General features: G+C 42.3%; 1 protein-coding gene across 2 annotated transcripts in view; it reads right to left on the reverse strand.

Moving 5' to 3' along the window:
• Positions 1–15,553, reverse strand: part of AIMP1 (aminoacyl tRNA synthetase complex interacting multifunctional protein 1) — a 77,010-nt gene that overhangs the window by 58,784 nt on the left and 2,673 nt on the right. The window contains exon 2 of one of the 2 annotated variants that reach the window (XM_074993471.1): positions 12,583–12,618. The exons of the other annotated variant lie outside the window; for it this stretch is intronic. The gene's annotated coding sequence lies outside the window, so the exon portion shown is untranslated. The remainder of the gene's footprint in view (positions 1–12,582; positions 12,619–15,553) is intronic. 2 annotated transcript variants of the gene reach the window in all.

Genomic DNA, 15,553 nt, shown 5'->3' on the forward strand with positions numbered 1-15,553 from the left:
ACTGTAATCAAAATCTTTTGCACTGAAATACTTCAACTATGCCAATATTCGGCTGCTTCACCTCCTATCTGATTAATATGTCTTGATCCTTTCCCTACCCACACAACTTCAAAAAAGCCCTTATTCTCAATTTTTTTTCTATTTGGTTTAGGAAGAAGAGGCTTTTGAAGTCAGGGGGTCCTTCTGAAAGGCCCCATCTACACAGGCAGCGTGCATTCCAAAAGCAGCACTTTTGAAACTCGTGCTTCTGCCATTCTAATGCGGTACTGCATATTCACATCAGCACCTCATTCACATCTTCCAAACTGCCAGAAGGAAGGGGTAGTGTGGCCACAGCCAAAGCGTTTCATTTTGTGCCTTTCCTATTCGTAGGGTCCTACCAAATTCAGAATCCACTCTGATCAATTTCACTGTCAGAGATTTTAAAAATAATAAATTTCATGATTCCACCTGCTTAAATCTGAAATTTCACAATATTGTAATTACAGGGGTTCTGACCCAAAAGGGATCAGAAGGCTTGTAAACTTACTGTAGTGGGGATTGTGCTACTGCTATCCTTACTTCCGTGCAGGTACTTGTGGTCACAGGACCTTTACGGCAGGACAGCTGGAGAAATGTGCAGCTGCTTACCAGGTGCCCATCTGTGAAGCAGAGTCACCATCAGCAGCAGTGCAGAAATAAGGATGGCATGGTATGTGAATATAGAATAACATCCCAAAAGCTGCTTACTTTTTTCCTCTCTTTAAATTTGGGATATAATGCTCTACAAATTTATTTGGGCACCTTACAATTTTGGTTAGAATTCTTTAGAAAATAATTTAAAAACCACCTGTGTATAACTAGCTGAGGATATTTTCCCCTTCATTTCCCTACATAGAAACAGGTGTAAAAATCTGAACAGCCAGTTTAGCACTTCTTTCTTTTACGAGGAAACCAATAATTTGACACCTGTTTTTAGTTTTGTTTCTGTATAGTGATTTCTTCTGCATACATAAAAAGGTGTGTGTTTATGTATTTGCATAAAATTGAAGAGATGCTTAATTCTGAAATAAATTTGTAAAAAATATATGGGAGTCATTTTAATGACTGTCAAAATATTCACGTAAAATGCATATTTTAATTTTGTAACTTGACATCTCTTCTGGTTAAAATAATTTCTACACAGTCTTCAAGACAGAGCATTCTTGGTTACAGAAAGTGTGTGAAGTGCTAACAATTCTATGGTGTTATCTGCAGTTTAAAAAGCATCTGATTTTATTTTTGAGTGTCCATCTCAAAAGCAGTCAAATAACATTTACCTTCACTTGATTACAAAAGTACAAAACAGCAAACAAAAGCCATTTAAGATGGAGAAAATATTTGTTTTCATCTCTTATGTGAAGGAGGAAACAAACTCTTAGTGGAGAACTGTTCTTCACTAAAACTCAGGAGTACGTATGGGTGTTATTAACACCATTAGTAGTGGATGTCTGTCTTTATTCTATACTACAAACTTATACTGTGTCTTCATGACAAAACTGAATTTGAATGAGTTAGCTTGATATTAAAACATCGCTGTCTTCACAGTTAATACTATTTGCTTGATTTATTGAGCTGCAAGACTGGTAACAAAATATTGATAGTAAGGGAACAGGTATAGCATCAATTTTGAATTTAAAATCTCGAATAAAGATTAGTGAGGAAGAGCCATATCCTTAATTCAAATTTATTAGCCTCCACAGGTGTCCTGTATGTATCCCACAAAGCTATGTGGTGACCCTACATGTATGGCCGCTTCATTGTACGCTGCTTTCTGTGACAGCGCCCGCGAAGTTCTGACTGAATTTGAGTTAGAATTTGAACTGGAATCCAGCAGCACCCAGCCCTGCAAATGTAAAGGGCATCCACTATGAAAAAATTCCTTTGCCCATCGCATCGCTCCACACCTCTAGCAACTGCATCGTTAGCCCTCCCCTGCAATCATGGGTGCTCAGGGTAGTGATCTGCCTAGCGCTTCTCAGGGTTGCAAGAGAGCCCCAGCATGGATCCACCAGGAGATTCTCTATCTTCTTGAGATCTGGGAAGACCAACTGTTGGAGAAGAGACTTTGGGTGGCCAAGAGAAACACGTCAATCTATAATCAGAGGTCACAAGAGACGACCACCTGAGGTTACTCCCAGGACCCTATGAAGGTGAAAGAACTCTGGCAGGCCTATCAAAAAGCCCAGAAAGCCAACCAGCAGTCATGGGCAGCTCCATGCACATGCCGCTATTATGAAGAGCTGCACATGCTTCGAGCATCACACTAAATATGAGTCAACAGTGTGATGCTGTTGCAAAAAAAGCAAACATGATTCTAGGATGCATTAACAGGTGTGTTGTGAACAAAACACGAGAAGTCATTCTCCCGCTCTACTCTGCACTGGTTAGGCCTCAGCTGGAGTATTGTGTCCAGTTCTGGGCACCGCAGTTCAGGAAGGATGTGGAGAAATTGGAGAGGGTCCAGAGGAGAGCAACGAGAATGATCAAAGGTCTAGAGAACATGACCTATGAAGAAAGGCTGAAAGAATTGGGCTTGTTTACTTTGGAAAAGAGAAGATTGAGGGGGGACCTCAGGTATCTAAAAGGGTGTCATAAGGCAGAGGGAGGGAACTTGTTCTTCCTTACCTCTGAGGATAGAACAAGAGGCAATAGACTTAAATTGCAGCAGGGGAGGTTCAGGCTGGACATTAGGAAAAAGTTCCTAACCGTCAGGGTGATCAAACACTGGAATGAATTGCCAAGGGAGGTGGTAGAATCTCCATCACTGGAGATATTTAAGAAGAGGTTAGATAGATGGTTTTCAGGGATGGTCTAGAAAGTGCTTGGTCCTGCCATGAGGGCAGGGGGCTGGACTCGATGGCCTCTCGAGGTCCCTTCCAGTCCTACTCTTCCATGATTCTATGCTTACTGGGAGCGACCCCACCATGGAGCCTGGTCTGAATTACAACATTTCTGGAGGCCCTGGTATGGAGTTCAGGGTGATCCCAGAGGAGCTGGGTGCCCCAGAGGAAGAGGGCAACAGAAGAGAGGAAGGGGGGAACCAAGGAAGTTCTTCCAGATAGCCTGGAGCTCTTCACCATAGACCTGGAACCAGTCTCCTCCTGGACATAGCTGTTCAGGTGAGTATTTATTCTGCATGGTGGAAGTCGGTTGGGTATGGGTACAGGTTTGCTATGGTTCTGTGCCCCTCATAACAGCGTGTTAATATTTCTTGGGATGGAGACATAGCTGTGTTTGTCTGTACCTTCACAGAACAATAAAAAGCAGTCATGTAGCACTTTAGAGACAAACAAGATTATTTATTAGGTGATGAGCTTTCATGGGGCAGACCCACTTCTTCAGATAGGGAAGTAGTGAACTGGCATGATGACTATATAACAGACACACAGAAAAACAAAAACAAAAAAAATTGAAAACTACAAACAGGTTGACATAACCCGTGGTAAATTGTTCAATAATGTCTATATAATACGTTGTCTAATAATGTCAATACAAAGTCTCTTCTGTCAGCCTAAGCAGCCTGTAAAGTTGACTTCATACTCCATCTCCAAGAGAGTTGTAGCACTTGCATCAACATCAATGGGTCAACATAGGCTAGTGTAAACACCATGGCTACGTCTACATGTGCCTCAAACTTCGAAATGGCCATGCAAATGGCCATTTCGAAGTTTACTAATGAAGCGCTGAAATGCATATTCAGCGCTTCATTAGCATGCGGGCGGCAGCCGCGCTTTGAAATTGACGCTCCTTGCCGCCGCGCGGCGCGTCCAGATGGGGCTCCTTTTCGAAAGGATGCTGCCTACTTCGAAGTCCCCTTATTCCCGGAATAAGGGAATTCCCCACCAACGGGAGGCTAATTCATTCGAATTACACATCATGGGCTGTGTCTACACGTGCCCCAAACTTCGAAATGGCCATGCAAATGGCCATTTCGAAGTTTACTAATGAAGCGCTGAAATGCATATTCAGCGCTTCATTAGCATGCGGGCGGCAGCCGCGCTTCGAAATTGACGCTCCTTGCCGCCGCGCGGCGCGTCCAGACGGGGCTCCTTTTCGAAAGGATGCTGCCTACTTCGAAGTCCCCTTATTCCCGGAATAAGTCCCCTTATTCCCGTTGGTGACCCACAGTGTTCTGCTGTAATTGCTCTGGAAAGAACTTTCAATTTGTAATTGAACTTCAATGTGTAATTCGAATGAATTATTCCCGGAATAAGGGGACTTCGAAGTAGGCAGCATCCTTTCGAAAAGGAGCCCCGTCTGGACGCGACGCGCGGCGGCAAGGAGCGTCAATTTCGAAGCGCGGCTGCCGCCCGCATGCTAATGAAGCGCTGAATATGCATTTCAGCGCTTCATTAGTAAACTTCGAAATGGCCATTTGCATGGCCATTTCGAAGTTTGGGGCACGTGTAGACACAGCCCATGATGTGTAATTCGAATGAATTAGCCTCCCGTTGGTGACCCACAGTGTTCTGCTGTAATCGCTCTGGAAAGAACTTTCAATTTTACTGCATATCAGACAGGTGCAAAGAAAACAGCCACTTCCCTGTTAAAGCCTAGAGAACTTTTGAATGTTCATTTCTTGTCTGAACAGCACTGAGACTGACAGCACAGTTAACCACGGAGACTCAAGACCACAAATGCACCCTAGCATGGGATACAAAGGAGGTGGTGGATCTTGTTGCTGTGTGGGGAAAAGAATCTGTGCCGACAAAGCTCTGATCCAGCAGAAGAAATGCTGATATCCATGCCAAAATCACACAGGGTATGGTGGACAAGAAATCCACAAGGGACACACAGCAGTGCCAATAAAGGAAACTTGGTAAAGGTACCAGAAGACTTGGGGGAAGAACAGTCATTCTTTTTCTGCTTCACAGACATGACACAACCCCATCACTAACTCAAAACACTCAGCTGACATGTTCTAGAAGCCCTAGGAGACCTCAAACAACAACGAAGGGGACACTGTTGATGAGAAGAGAGCAGCGATTACTTGATAACACAAGATATTATGTGACTGACACCAGATCTCAGGTCAGTATACTGTCTTGAGCCCTAGGTTAAGAGTCGTCTTCTCTTTGTTGTCAATCTCAATATATTTCTCTCCATTCTAAAAAGCATCTTATATATGTATTTCTATAAGTTATTTTGGTGTGACCAATATATGGAGTCAGTCACATATTACCATTTCTCCAAAACTGTTCCTGTACTATACTCGTCTTTTTCTTTAAATTGTAAGGTGGTGGTGTTAATTAGATTTTAAAATATTATGCTGCACAGAAAAGTGCCTCATTTGGAAAGATACTTTATAAATAAGATTTCTATTATTGCAGTTTTCAAAGGTTTTCCATCTAAACATTCAACACGTAAGGGAGAACAAACAGAGAACCCCTGGATTGGATTTTATTTGCATATGCCATCCAAAGGGAGTTGGTATCTACTTGGTACAATGCTTTACAAGAGTGACACATGAAAACAATTTAAACTGCTAGGGCTATGTCTACACCACCCCAAAACTTCAAAATGGCCATGCAAATGGCCATTTCGAAGATTACTAATGAAGAGCTGAAATACATATTCAGTGTCTCAGTAGCATGCAGGTGGCCACAGCACTTCGAATTGCCGCGGCTTGCTGCCATGCAGCTCATCCATATGGGGGTCCTTTTTGAAAGGACCCCACCAACTTCGAAATCCCCTTATTCGTATCAGCAGAAAAGTGCTGCACAGAAAAGTGCCTCATTTGGAAAGATACTTTATAAATAAAATGTGTATTATTGCAGTTTTCAAAAGTTTTCCATCTAAACATTCAACACGTAAGGGAGAACAAACAGAGAACCCCTGGATTGGATTTTATTTGCATATGCCATCCAAAGGGACTTGGTATCTACTTGGTCTAATGCTTTTCGAAAGCAGATAGGAATAAGGGGATTTTGAAGTTGCCGGAGTCCTTTAGAAAAGGAGTCCTGTCTGGATGAGCCATGGCAATTTCAAAGTGCTGCAGCTGCCCGCATGCTAATGAGGCGCTGAATATGTATTTCAGCACTTCATTAGTAATCTTCGAAATGGCCATTTGCATGGCCATTTCGAAGTTTTGGGCTAGTGTAGACATAGCCTAGGTGTGGAAAAGTTTACCACTGTAGAACACGCTGACAAACTCAGTTTTCATGGAGGTGTATGTATAATAAATAAGCACTCTCTAATAATGTGTTACTTGAGAAGTCAATTTGTTGCTGTTTTTCCTGTTCAATATTTCCTAAGCATCTTCTTTTGTTGAACACTTTTTTGTCTTAGTGAAAACTGTGCCTTGTCTGTGAAGATGTGTAAGCCAAAAGGGTAGGGCCACAGAATGATTATCCTTAATGCATGTCTTTGGAACTGCAGAACTGAATAGGGAAAACAACTCAGAAGACCATTTTGTGAATAGCTAAGGTACCCAACTACTTCCAAATATGGAAAATAATGCTTCTATACATAGTCTCATTTAAAGTGCTCAGAATAGATCTTGAAATGTGTCCAAGAAACTGACTAGTCAGAGGACTAAATGATTTTCCAGATTTAATATCTTACATACATCTATTATATATATATATTATGTATCCAATATCATGTTGAAAATTAGTTCTCCTAGTGAGGCCTAAGAGCACTGCCAAGCAAAGATGCTCACCCCTCTCTCCCCCACCTTTTATTATTTACAGAAGAAAGTAAGGGAAGGATATTGGGATACACATCTGGGGGCAGTGTTGAGATTCTGCTTGGTGCTCCATCTTTTAAATTGCCTCTGATTAGATAGCATCTGATTCATTTACAATTCCTTCATCCCAGACCTACTTGATGGAAAATACATACATCTGAATTTTTCATCATTCTTGTGAACTTGCTGGTTGCTGCTGGGATAAGCTGAGGCCACTGGAGTCATAGATTCATAGTAGGGTCTAAAGCCAGGAGAGAATGCTAAATCTTCTACTCTGGGGGGAGGAAATAATTCTTGATGGTAGGCCACTCCAAGATTTTGGTAAGGGAGCCCAGGGTAAAGATTGGGGGTACAGAAGAGGGAGTGGGGTCTGAGAGGGAGTTTGGGTGAAGGAAGGGGTTGTGAGCTGGGGCAAGAGATTGGAATATAGGTTCCAGGAGCAGGGTGTGGGTGCAGGAGAGGATTTTGACCTGAATGAAGGGTATAGAAGGGAGTGTAGAATCAACAGCATCAGGAACGAGTTGTGACCCAGGGGAGCAGTACAGACAGTTTGGGTGTTAAGCTGGAACATGCAATAGGAGCGCAGGGTCAGGGAAATGTCTGGGTGCTGGAGAGGGGCATATGAGTATGTGCAGGGTCTGGGAGGAGTTGTGACATGGGGAGGGGTGATGCAAAAGGCTTGGGTGATTATCTAGGGCAGGTAGTTGGGATGCGAGACGCAGAATCTGGCCAAGAGGTGCTCACCTAGGCAGCGGCCAAGTCAACACCCCAGGAGAACATTCAGGCAAGCTCCCTGCCTGCTGCAACCCTAGGCCTTCACAGTGGCTGGCTGCTCCATGTGCCCTTCCTCACCATGCACCAGAGGGGATGAGGGGGACATCACAGCTCAATAGGAACCAAGGTGACTGGACTGGGAGTGGGTCAATGCATTGCCTCTCTCACACGGTCCCAGAGAGGCAGATCATACATAGAGCTACATTGAGCGACCTGGGGCTGCAGCATGCAGTGAGCCTGCCTGAGGGTCCCAGTGTGGCAGGATGGATCAAAAGGCTTGGAAGGCTAGATCTGATATGCAGGCCATATTGTGCCCATCCCATCTACTTAGCCCTCCTTGTATAAACACAGGACATAAAATTTCACTCAGTTACCCATGCACTGAACCCAACAGCATATGTGTTTGGCTAAAGCCTAACTTCTAGAAAGGCATCCAGTCTTGCTTTGAAGACATTAAGAGATGGAGAATCCACCATCCCTTTTAGTAGTTTGTCCATATGGTTAATCACCTTCCCTATAAAAATCTTGTTTGCCTTATCCAGCTTCAAGCCACCAGATCCTTTTCTGTTTTTCTTTATCAGCTTGGGGATACTTTAGTACTTGGTATTTTTCTCCCCAGCAAAGCATTTTTACCCTATAATCGAGTCACCACCCGTAAGTTTTCAGATGAGATTGAGCTTTTTAAATCTCTCACTGTAATACATTTTCTCCAGCCACGGAAGTATTTCAGCACTGGTCCAACCAATGCTGTACATCTACTTCCCTAGTTACATATTTAAAGATCATACTAGGGCTTTTTGTCATAACCGTGTTCTCGACACTCATGTTCACTTTCTTGTCCACCATAACCCTTTACATCCTGTTCAAAGTTGTTGCTTTCCAGCATACCAATCTTTCTGCAGTAGTATTACATTCACTACAAGAGCACGAATAAAAAGGTTGAAAAGCATCAAGACTATGACCAATCCCTACAAAACAACCACTGGAAACACACTCATTTGAGGATTCCTCATGGACAAAACACTTTGAGATGTCAGTTAGCCAACTTTTAGTTCATCGATCTATTGTTTAGTGCTGTATTTATACCGCATAGTGCTAATATTTTAATCACACTGACTTGTGGTATTAAGTCAAATACCTTATAAAGGTCTAACTATATTACATCTATGCATTTATCTTTATCAGTCTAACTTAAAATCTTGTCAAAAGTGGGATTTGTTTGATAAGTACTATTTTCAAGAGCTCCATGTGGACAAGTATCAATTACAGTAATATCTTAATTCTTTATCAACTGAATCCTGTTATCATGCTTTCCATTATTTTGAACTGGACTGATGTTATGCTAACTGTCTGATAGTTATCTAGGTCATCCTGTTAGTCCTTTCGGACACTGGCACAAAAAGGTTCAGGCTCCTGTAAAGACACTGCTCTAACTTCCTCTCAGTACTTTTTTTTTTTTTTTTTTGGTGAGTTTGGTATCCTAACTCCATTGGCCTGGCTCTGCTGCTGCATATAGTATTCCCAAGGAATGGCTGCATGAAACTATTGCAATTCTTGTCAGTTCCACTTCTCTCAATAGGATTCTGAGTAAGAACAGATGATCAGCAAGAGTATATAATCAGTTTATTTCTGTCAAAGCTGAGGCGCAGGATTGGTGTTCTGTAAGTCAAAAAGAAGGCAGTATTGCATCAGTTTATATGTGGTTGGAAGATTACCTTCACACTTTTAAGGGCAAGAAACATTTTTGAAATAAAATCACAACACGAAAGGTTCATTTCTGCTGAAATTGACGGCTTAGATCCCCAAGCCCACCATGAAAGACTGAGCAGATCCCAAAATATCCATTCCTCAAACTGCACTATAATTTAAAAAGGCTTTAAATCGAAATTTCAATAGTTGTACTTTTTTCTACCCAAAAGAATTTAGTGTGCAGTGCATGTGTGCCTAATTCAGCAGGCTTATTTTCAATAATTAGTACCTGTAGCAATGCAGAAACAATGCTACAGTAAGGGCAAGGATACCTTATATGCAAAAGAAAGAGGTAGGAAGCCATTGGGAAAATGTGTTTGTTACTTTGAGGTCAAAACTAAGGGAGCCATCTTAACCCCATTTCACATAGAGTAGAAATCAAAGAAAACCACATGCTGTGATGATAATTTGTTTAAATAATGTTTGGAGCCCAAGTAGACTTGGTATGCAGTAATAAATAAAATTATCTGCTTTGAATAAGAATTAGATGGGGATTGAAAAATAACGACTTCAACACACTAGTAACAGCTCGCCACCACTTGTTCAATTACAGAGGAAAAAATACTCGGCAGAGACATCTTTAGCCACAGAAATTATATCAGCGGAAAAAACAACAGATGTGGTTCATTTTGTACACTTTTAATGATTATAGCAGCTGTTGTCTTTTCTTAACAACTCAATTTGGCCTCAAGGTAAGCTGTCTAAAATCTGAATTTCTGTCATTCTTTTTAAAAATTAATTAAAATTTCCTTTACATCTGTATTTTCTGCAAACTCTGGAGAATTCTATATTATGATATTTCTGTCATGCTGTCATCACTGTTATAATCAAACAATATCTAGACAATCTTCCTGCAGGCAGCAAGAGAGATTTAATATTTCTAAATCAAACTGAATAATGTATCAAGTCTGTATTTGCATATCAGATATAAAAAAGGTTTGAAGGAAAAGTTTCTCCAGCAAATATGCAGAAGATCATATGGGAAATAGAAAGGTCTAAACCTTGCTTCTAGTACTCTTATATGTACAATTTCTTAGTGACCAAGTGAATGATGCGAACACTGTTTTATTGTACTCTCTTGCCATGAAAGGACCATATACTGAGCTCCTGCTTCTGGGAGCTCTTAAGAGAGAAAAGCAACTAAAAAAGAAGAGAAGAATCTCACCATGCCCCCTCTTCCAATTCAACTTTCCAGTTTCTTCCATGCTGAATGCTGTGTATCAGCAAGGAACTGAATGGTATAGTTATTTCATAATATACTTGAAAAATCTATTTCACGAAAAAGACATTTAACAATTTTTGCTTCACTCCCACATGTTGGCTCCTAGAATTTAATTCTCTAAAAGATCATCTCCCTACTTTCTATATCTGCATTTGATTACTACTACTTACGTGAACCACTTTACGTATATTGTTACTACAAATAGAATGACAGTGATGTCCATTGCTGAGCTGTTGAGTGCTTCTGTGTGGAATGATTTTTATGCTTGTTTTTTGCCTTTCTGAATTTAATGTTAGACTGAATACAGTGTAATTTTCCACTGAACCTAGAATGTAGCTACAGCACATGAGCCCCCTCAGCTTCATACCACCCATAAAACTTACCACCATATTTTTTTCCAGTTTTCAGGTAGAGAACATCAAACCATGACACTGGATCCCTAAGAAAGACCCCAGGGACCCTATTTTATCCATCTACCTTGACTGTCAACTAAAAATTTAATTCTATTTATTTCCAGATATTTTATAGTTGCTCCAGTTAATCTACATTTCCTATTTCTCTAAATTTCTCTGAAAAGTAAACATGACATTAAAGAACAAACTTCTTACTTCTTTTCTATGGGAAAAGTGTAGCACCAGGCCTCAACCTCTGCTGACTTCCAGGTCCCTGCTTTCAACGTCCTTCTCCAGATCACATTAATGATTAACCTGTTCCTGCCTGAATTTTGCCTTGTAATCTCTCCCAATTTTCATTAAGTATTATCACACTAAACCACCTGTTGTTGATTATTATTTTTAGTGAAGACTGAAGCAAAATAAGTGCTGGTAATCCTGTACACGAAAAATATTCTGTTGTTTAAAATTCAGTTAATGTGCTTTATTTGAAGCATTACAATCTAATATCATCTCCACATGGCTCTGGCAGAAATCAGACACTTCAGTCCACCACCTGCTTTTTGCATCTGAATTCCAGATCAAGGCTCACACTAGATCATTATCAACTGCAGACTAACATAGTATGCAGTGCTATTCCTTGGCAACACAGATTTGTAAGTAATGTAAGATACAGAAAAAAATCACTTTTAAGATTGTCTGGACATTTCTGGCAAAGCGAAACGGAAAGCAGTAACACTTTTGATAAACTGAAAAGCCCATAAAATAGAGAAAACATGCCCAGGTGTACTGGAAGAAAATAAAATAAAGACATTCTTTTGAAACAACTGAGGTGCCCAAAAGATTAAATGTATCAATATCCCACTGTACAGAGATCACAACATATAATTAAACCCTAAATCTGTGGTGGGCAACCTGCAGTCCGCCTCAGGGTAATCTGACTGCATAAAAAGACATTTTGCTGACATGGACTGTCTGTAGGCACCACACCCTGAAACTCTCAGGGGCTGCAGTTTGCTGTTCTTGCCCAAGGGAAACTGTGAGAGCAGTCTGCAAGGCAAGGGACTGTGGAGACATTACGTCCACTGCTTCCTGAAGCTCCTATTGGCTTGTTTTGGCAAATCAGGGCTACTGTGAAATGTCGGTGGTAGGGCCGGTAAATGGTCAACATCACCAAAATGTCTCACGGCCCACAATCTGGTAACCCTGCAAATTATCCTTCATTTCTCTGAACAATATTCAGACATTTACTAGTCTGAGATATGTGAAGCAATGCTGTGGGTGATGGGATTTCCACTTCATGATCTGTGTTTCATAATATTCTTTGTCTAGCAGAGCTCTCATAAATCTCTTTCCCTGCCTCACCACAAGTATGTATCTATTCTTTGCTCCCAGAGCTTCATGGCTCCTGGAATTGGCACAAGTCTTTGAGAGACTTCCTCACTCCCCATGTGTGGAGAGAGGAGACTCCACCAGGATAAGTTCTGCACCCCACCCTGCCCCTCCCTCCACTCTACTCATGGCTGTTTTGAACAAGTCTTTACTCCGTATTTCCATTCCTTGTTGTGGGCCCTCATCCCCTGTAACTCAATATTTGCCCCTGCTTCTCCAAGCTCCCTCAAAATGCAAAAGCCCAAGATGAAACTGACAAGACCTTGATGTTTTCCATTAGAAACCTATGAGACTAACAGCAAAGAAAATGGCAACCATATAATTAATTTCACTCCATCACTTACTGGCACAGCAGCAGAAGTCCTAGAGCCACCTGCAGACTAAGGATAAAACAATCAGACAGCAAATACAATAAAGACACTTTACTTTTAAAACTTTAAATCATGTGGAAATTGATTTATTAGGCCTTCTTTTATTCTTGGGAAAGCACTACACATACTATTTGTGAACAGATATTTTGAACTATGACTACAACGGGTAACATAAGAGCCTGGTCACACATTTCAGCTCTTATTTCAGCATTGTCCTGTTTTTCTGAAAACCTGGCCATTGGATAGCAATAGACGTGGAATCTATGAAATATATTGAAGGGTATTTTCTGACCTACAATAAAAAAAGGTTCAGACTTTACAGTGTAATAAAATATGTTTAAAGAAGAACAGTGTTTGAGATCTATGGAAAATACTATATAAAGGCCTGGTTACTACTAATCCACAGTTATAAGACTATTGCAATAAAGTAGACAAATTATTTAAATTAAGAAAAGAATTACAAAATATGGGTCAAATTTTATTGTTTCTATAATTGGACTGAATTCAACGGCTAGATGCATTTCAAGTATACAGATAGTCCCTGACTTACAAACAGGTTACGTTCAGAACACCTGGTCGTAACTCAATTTGGTTGTAAGGCGGAAATACCCTTATATCATGCTCCCCCGAGGTGCGTGAGGGTTGTGTTCCATTCCACGTTGCGTACCTTGAATTCTGTATAAGTTGGGGAGGGCTTGGGTTGGGGCCCTGGGAGGGGAAGCCTGGTGTGGGTTAGGGTGGCAGGGGTGGTGGGAGGGTGCAGTTGAGCTGGGGCTTGCAAGGGGGTGGACCTGGGCAGCAGGGGGATGAGCCTGGCTAGGAGGTTGGAGCTGGGACTGCGGGGGTGGTGGGAAGGGGGGTTGGAGCTGGAGCCCCGCATGCTGGGGAGTGCGAGCTGGGGCCATGGAAAACTGGGGGCGTTGAATGGGGTGAACCAAGGCGTGGGGTTAGCTGGGGGGTAGAGCCTCATGCGCTTGCAGCAGCTGACAGTTGAAGCCCCGCGTGCACTGGCCGCTGACAGCCCAGTGCGCACCGGGGGGTCAGCTAGGGATGGAAGGGGCACTGAATGGGGGTGAACTGGGCAGTGGGGATGGAGCCCCTGCACATGCTGACGGCTGACAGCCGGAGCCCCGAGCACAGGGTGGGGGGTGGTGAGCTGGGGCCAAAGGAGGGAGGAGTTGAGCTGGGCATGGGGGTTGAACGGGGGCGGGGAGGGTGCACCAGGGCAGGGGAGTTGAGTGGAGTGGGGTTGGAGCCCTGCTGGGGGCTGGAAGCCGGAGCCCCAGGCACAGCTTAAAGTCAGAGCCCCATGCAAGGAGGGTGAGCTGGGGCTGCAGGGTGGGGGTTGAGCCAGGCAGGGGAGGGTGTTGAATGGGGGTGCACCGGGTCAGGGTGCTTGAGTGGAGGGCAGGTTGGAGTCCCATACATGTGGAGACAGATGCGCGGGCGGGGAGGGGGTGGTGATCTGGGACTACACAGGGGTTGGGGCTGGGTCTGCAGGGGTTGGGCCAGGTGGGGGGGCGGTCAAGGCCTGGGTGTGCAGGGGGGTTGTGGGACGGGGGTTGGAGCTGGGTCAGTGGAGGTTGGATGGGAGCACCACGTGTGCAGCGAGAGTGAGCTGCAGGTTGGTTGTAAGTACAAATGGTCTTAAGTCAGTGTGTTCATAAGTTGGGGACTGCCTGTATTCACTTTCATTTTAAAAAATTCCAATTCACCTGAAAGAATACATTTAAATCCTCTACCCTAGTTCAGTAACTGGTTTTCCTTTTTTTCAAGAAATGATACATTTTTTATGCTTATTGTGAAGTTGTGTGATTCACAAACTGGAGCAAGAATATTAAGTATACTAGTTAAAATGACTAAAGATTTTTCTACATTTCTATATAGCAACAACAGAAGTTTCAGAACAGATTATGCACATTTTAAATTAAATAATCTGACATATTAAAATAATTTAAGTGCTGGCTTTTGTTAAGCTTATTGTACATGCTTCACTGTGTAAAAAAAATAACACTGGCACATTACTTTTTCATCCTGTGATTCCAATGGATTAACTAATTGTCCGGTTCATGTTGGCTATAGCTGGCTAAGGCTAGTGATTAAATTGTTCTCAATCCTTTTTCTTAGATTAGTGCACCCTTTTTCACATTATGGCTGTGGCTATGCTAGCCCGCCTTTCGAAAGGGGGGTGCTAATGAGCCACTTTGGCAGATGCTAAGGAGGCGCTGCCATGAATATGCAGTGCCTCGTTCACATAATGGCTGCCATGGGCATTTTGAAAGTGCTGCTTTTGAAACGCGCACTTCTCATGTGGAGAGGGGCTTTTTGAAAGGGCACCCTGCCCCAGATTTCGAAAGCCCCTTCTTTCCAAAACCACATGTGAAATGCCTGGGGCCGTCATTACACTAGTGAGGCACTGCATATTCATGGAAGCACCTCATTAGCATCTGCCAAAGTGGCTCATTAGCATACCCCTTTCGAAAGGCGGGGGCTAATGTAGTCACTGCCTATGTGATAACTACTACAGTACAGTCTCAGATCCCATACTTCCAGCTGCTTTTTAAATACGCTAGACATTTTTTCCTTCCTGAGAAAGCATATTCCATTTCTACTCTGGCTCTCTAAACTTACCTCCTAGTCTTAGCATTATGAGTGAAAAGGTGTGTGCCTACCTTGTCTCAAGTATTTTTAAAAAAAACTTTTTATGGAAGATACTAATTAACGTTTAATACGGAATAAGCCAAAAAAGTCTTTTCCACGGCTAACATCTTTACTTTTGTAAAATATTGGCTAACGTGTGGTTTCTTTTCATAGAATTATTTATCCTGTATTACCACCACCTATCAATGTCTGACGTACAAGACAATTCAGGAATCTGGGACTGTATAATTCAAAATAAATAAATAACTGCCAAAGTAGTACAGGCAGTATGAGAAAAAGAAAA

The sequence above is a fragment of the Carettochelys insculpta genome, chromosome 4 (assembly GCF_033958435.1).
Source record: "Carettochelys insculpta isolate YL-2023 chromosome 4, ASM3395843v1, whole genome shotgun sequence".
NCBI classification, from domain to species: domain Eukaryota; kingdom Metazoa; phylum Chordata; order Testudines; family Carettochelyidae; genus Carettochelys; species Carettochelys insculpta.